Source organism: Choristoneura fumiferana, chromosome 17 (assembly GCF_025370935.1).
Source record: "Choristoneura fumiferana chromosome 17, NRCan_CFum_1, whole genome shotgun sequence".
NCBI lineage: Eukaryota > Metazoa > Arthropoda > Insecta > Lepidoptera > Tortricidae > Choristoneura > Choristoneura fumiferana.
The window spans coordinates 15,653,152-15,659,151 of record NC_133488.1 but is presented as its reverse complement, the minus strand read 5'-3'; the positions used below and the strand labels follow the sequence as shown (position 1 = coordinate 15,659,151).

The 6,000-nt window shown below is 36.4% G+C and overlaps 1 protein-coding gene across 1 annotated transcript in view; it reads left to right on the top strand.

The window, feature by feature from the left end:
- The first annotated feature begins 768 nt into the window (after window positions 1-768).
- LOC141437335 (uncharacterized) overlaps window positions 769-6,000 on the top strand; it is a 122,821-nt gene continuing 117,589 nt past the window's right edge. Inside the window, exon 1 of the mRNA XM_074100620.1 lies at window positions 769-925. The gene's annotated coding sequence lies outside the window, so the exon portion shown is untranslated. The remainder of the gene's footprint in view (window positions 926-6,000) is intronic.

Below are 6,000 nucleotides of genomic sequence, written 5' to 3'. Positions count from 1 at the left end.
GCGGTTTGGTCGCACCTTAAACAGGAGCGTTTCTAGCGAACATTAGAATGTTACGCTTAGGTGCTCGCTAGAGCCAGCAGTCAGCAAAACGGTGGTAATTTTTTTTCGAGCATTTGGTCTAGCATCCATCATCATATATAGTATCATCGTGAAAACAAAATATACAAAATTAAAAATAGGTAGATTTCATAGAGCCGAACCAGAGTGGTTTATAGACCAATCATATTCGTTGAAATTCACATCTCGATTCGACTCAGTCCTTTAGTAATGATTGTGACAAGGTGATATGGCAATTTTTCATAGGTATCTCTATTTTCCTTTGCTTTAATAAATGCTTATCTTTAGTTTCTTCTTGATTAAAAAATGAGCACGAAAGTTGTCTTGTCTGTCACCAACTTCTGTAGAATATCAGCGTAACGTAGCACAGCCCCTTTTGCAGTCCAAAAAAAATTTTTTTTTAATTGTAATTTTCTTACTTAAAAGCTGCAAGTCATTTAATTCTACCAACACCTACAAGCAGCAAAGATAACGTGTACTACAATTTGCCACACATTCAATATTCTCACATTCATAAAAAGCGTGATCTTATCCATTCAAATTAGTTTCATTTGTGTTTATCACATTATCATAAAAAAGAAAAAGCTTATTTTCACGAAATCACGTGCGCTAGAAAAACGCGAGTGCTACGGCTGGCAGGTAAGAATGTTAATGGGCGATTTTAGAGAAATGAGTGGTGTCTACAGACGTTCAGTCGAACGCTAACCGGAGCGCAGGGCGCCCGTCCGCCCGCCCTGCATCAGTACCGCGAACATGTGATTCTACAGTCAAAACTTTCACAGAAAAAAACTTTCCAAAAGTGTCTTGACTACAGTGACTTGCGTGTTGTTTTTCTAGTCTGTGATTGACCCACACGGATTTTCTTAAGGTATGTTATTTATCGCCATCTTTATTATAAAATAGTAAACATTCCAGCTGAAACTCTCGGCGATCGGCGACAGACGAATTGGTTGGACACACACGTGCGGTGACAGTATAAATTTAATGTTATTGTTGTGGAACATTGTCAAAGCAAATGTCAAAACAACTTTCTTTGTGGGCATGAATATTGATGAATGGCATGAGATATGCGTGCTCCAAATTCATCAACTATCCAATGAGGTTCTTCTCTGTATCTGAAAAGTAAAATGTATCTACAGTAGTTATAAGTACTTAATTTAAAAACGTTTCTGGTTTGTTATTCCATGATAATTTGGTACGAATTGTTTTTAATTATTTTGATAACTTTTCAGGACACAGTTATGCTTGGTAATTACTGATACAGATAGTCATTATTTTCTTAACTACGAAATTGTAGGTTTGTTTTTCTAGAATAAAATTTTGTGAAGTTAATCATGGGGTCCTCAAGTAATAAATTGAGAGTTTAGTTACAAATCGGTGAGTTATTTACCTTGTCAATGTGTGCAAGTTCTTTGAGAGTTTTCAACAATCATAACAAATATTGGGCTCGGTAAGATGTTAATTAATAAGGTAAAACTAGGTGTTCATTCATGATGTTTTCAATCAAAAACAAACTTTAATATTTTTATTCATCGTTCTTTTCCGTTGGTCTTGTAAACCTACGCATCACAGAGAGGAGAAAGTGCATAGACTGAATTCAAATTCTAAATTAGTCCTTTATTCGTTAATTATGGATTTAACATATTAACGAGAGGAACCCTATAAGTATTTGCCTTCGGTGTGATGTTTCCTGCCGCTTAATTTCTAGTTTTACTACATTATGTATGATTTGTATGTATGGGTTATCTTCAAGAATACCTAAATAATAAAATACCCGTGAGCGGATCCGCTTTAGGTATCACAAAAGGTTCGTTGACTTAGTGGAATAGAATTTGCGCTGGAATCGGACCACATGCGGCCGAAAACGTCTTTTCTTGAGGACAGACCGAACGAACATTTGGGGTTTGTAAACTTATAATAACTATTGCAGTGGCGGCGTAGGGTAGGTTGGCACCCTGGGCGTTTCTTTATGTAAGTAGCTAGGTACACATCTCTCATCATCTCTGCATACATGTATTTTCTGTACTGCTTATATGTGTATTGTAGTTCAGATTAAAGAGTTTATATTAGTCTTTGCTAATTGTAAGAACAGGTAGTTATTGATAATGTCTTTATAGAGGGAGATTTTGTGCGCCTTTTTGTGGGCTTGGCTGGCATCCGTGTCGGACCGCCCCTCCGCTCCCTCATTACGCCGCCACTGAACTATTGCATCACACGGGACTTATCACGTTTAACGGAATGGGCACTAATTACCTGGAAGTTTCGACCACATTGTAGGTAGAGATTTTTTACAGCGTGTTAAACAAGACAGAGTAGGTAAGAGATCTTCGCATAATCGAAATAACCATTCAGCATTAGGTTTTCACGCTTTTTATGATTGCAAAAAAAGTAGTCTTCGACTGTACTGCCACAGGTATTCGGAAATTCTAAAGATAAGCTTTTTAAATTAAATTAAATGAAACAAAAAAAACTTTATTGCCACTTAAAATTAGATACTGATAAAAATACAACAATAAATATAATGTTTCAGATGGTTTCATGAAAAATTTAAGAAAACTTAATAAATGGATCTATGAAAAAGTAATATATGTAATCCACATGTAACATCACTTTTGAAAAGAAAAAGTTATCACTTCTGGTCGACAGCAACCGCACGCTTTGATATAAAGTAAAACATAATTTTTGGTGCTCAAACTGTCATACAAAACACGGCAAATGCGAGTAATATAACGCGACACCCGCATTGATGACATCGCAAAGAGATTGCTTTTATTATGCATCAAAGGGCGTAAAATTCATATCGCCGCCTACGAGCGCCTGAATAGCCCTCACGGTACACGTACGAATTCCTGAATTAATTATAACATTTGTTACGGAACCGGCCGTGTTGCCAGTATAAACCATGAAAATCCGCATGCTTAGTTTGACGGTCGTTAAAGTCAGCTTATGGGTAACGTATGGGGTATGGCTGCGAAGCGTTTCAATCAACGCCGTGTCTTTTGCGCCAGCAAAATTGATGAATATGTCCATGAGCTAAACTCCCCTACAGGTGCATGTGGTTACCTTAGTGCCAAGGTATTTGGTTTTAGTTTCTGGTTATATATTCATCAATTTCGGTAGACATGGCAATTAAATATTGGAAGAGTCTGCATTTCGCTAATAGACTCACTGCTGTGGGGGAGCTAAATGTCTGAGGTGTAGCTGCTTGCGCCATGCATTGTATCCACCGACACCGACATTTTTCAACGGGTGACTTTTGAAAGAAAGTCCGTTATTTTTACAGCTTTGTCAAGCATTACTTATGCAAAATGTAAACGTATTTATCCGATGTAGGTTCTTACTGTATCTATTTAAAAATATTTGATTTTTAATTGAGTTAATTCAAAGTTGATAAGGACAACTACATCACAACTAGAATTATATACAGTTTTCGGCTAGTCGAATCGTAGTATACGTTTTTGGATGTATCTTTAGATCATACGTATTTAAAAAAATACTTTAATTTAGATCACAAGTTAGCAAGTCTTACAAACTAGTGTTAGTCGATATTAAATATTTAACATAGATGTCATATTATTGTTAATTATTGTCTTTATTTATTTCCATTCTTAGTTATTATTGTTTTTATCTTTATTTATTTTCTTTCTTAGTTTAGGTTTTTATAATAATTCTAAAAATAAAATACAAAAAAGTACAAACAAGATAAAAAGTACTATAAAAACTTACTAGTCTGCCGCTGATAGCGGGGCAGGGCCCAGTAAGCTACCGGTGGTCAGAGCCATAGAGTGAGGAACCACCGGACGATGCGTGCCGTGTTCAGAAGTACCGCCTTCTGTGTCTGTATTGTTATTATTATTATTCCAGACTTGTACATACACATGCATGCACAATGTCTATCACACATATATATGTAATAGCCAACTACATTTCTCCAGAAAGGTTATTTATTTATTTATTTATTTCACTGTAAAGTCATGTACATTACAAAAGGATGTTACAGTTAGGTACAAAAGTCAGTTCATGACGCCCTGCAAGGGCACACACAAACAGACAGACCGACAGTCAATTATAAATCATACATTTTTAAACAATAGCCGTTGGTAAATTCCATAGATGTTCCGGTTTTTTCGTATACATGACAACTCTACACAATAATCGTATAATTGTCTATTTAAGTCCATGCTCATGTTAATTTGCTGTGTAGATCTGAATAGGATTCTTTCCACAATTGTATAATATACGTTTAACTTATGTAGGTGTAAGTACAGAGTCAAGTGAAACTTATGTTTACTTATTTATGTTTTAAGGAGAAACATACGAAATTCATGAGTATTTTTAGGGTTCCGTACCTAAAAGGAAAAAACGGAACCCTTATAGGATCTCTTTTTGTCCGTCTATCTGTCTATCAGTCTGTCTTTCTGTCAAGACTCTTTTTCTCGGGAACTGCTTCGGGGCTGCTTCACGGCAGGATTAGCGAGCATGATGGTGGTAGCAATCCGGGCCCTTGCCTTTGCTTTGTCCTGTTTAGGTATATTTTATACCAAAGGCTGCTATTTACGCTTAAACTACCTACTAATAATTCTGAAGCAATCTTAGCCGCTATAATTTTTCATGTAAATTTGATATATTTACTACCATTCTGAATTTTTTCAAATTTTTCCACCCAACAATTTAGATTTTAGAGGGGGGGGGGGGACGCTCGATTTCAATGAAAATTTGCACTTTAAAGTTGAATATTTCGCAAATAGATACTGAATAGAAAAATTGTCTTAGCAACCCCCCCAATGGTTTTAAAAATGCCTATCTAACGGTACCCACAATATAGGTTTAGTCGAGAAAAAAAAACTTTTTAACTTTTTTTTATTGTACCGCTTTGCCGGCGTGACTGAAATGTATATTCATGTCAAATTAGAGCTTTCTAGTACTAACGGTCTCTGAGATTACCTGCGGACAGACAGACGGACAGACATGGCAAAACTATAAGGGTTCCTAGTTGACTGCGGAACCCTATTAAGATTACTTTGCTCACCCGCCTTACGATAGCTACGTCTATGCAACAAAATTGTGTGTTCATGCAGTTTTTCCACTCTGTAGGAACACACACAATCGCACAAATCGTAAGGTCAGGGTGAGCAAAGTGATTGTCTATAGTTCATCAGCTAAAATACACAAACACACACAAACATTACGCCCGTATTCCCGAATGCGGTAGGCAGAGCACACGAAACGTTACCACTTTTAGCAATTTTAGGGTTATGACTTTGACAATGGAACAGGTGAACAGGACAAAAGTGACAGGTTGCTAGCCTGTCGCCTACGGTATACCTTAACCTATATCCTCAGTCGCCTCTTACGACATCCACGGAAGAAATGGAGAGGTGTAATAACACCACACGGGCACATCTGCTAAAATATTACGGATAAATAAAAAAACTGCGTTAAAGCTTAAACAAAGAGTACGGCAACTTTTCATTGTAATCAAGATCCTTTTGTGTACACAAACACAGGTGAGGTTGTTAATAAGAACATTCTTCTATTCATGAAACTCTGAACTAGCCAAGTTCCTTGGAAACGAGAACGCGTTGAAATGCCTTTAACATTCTTGGTGCATAGTTTCAATTTTGCGAAGAATGCCAAAGGTGAATTGAGTGAGAAACGGTATTCAGAAAATTTTAGATTACATCCGTCGGGGAAACGAAGTTAACTACTCTATAAAATAATTTCTATTCAACTTTTTGAAGTTTAAATTTAAATGCCCTTGGGAAAATAAGGAGGAGAAGAAACTTGTTAAAACCAATACGGAAATGTGTGCGAATTCCATTATTTCTTTTCGCGTTGTTTTGTTTTGTTTTAAGTTTAACGAAAAATAATTAAATTTACGTAACGTTACGTTTTATACAAATTATTCTGTACTAGTCCTTACACGCGGCTTCGCACACGTTA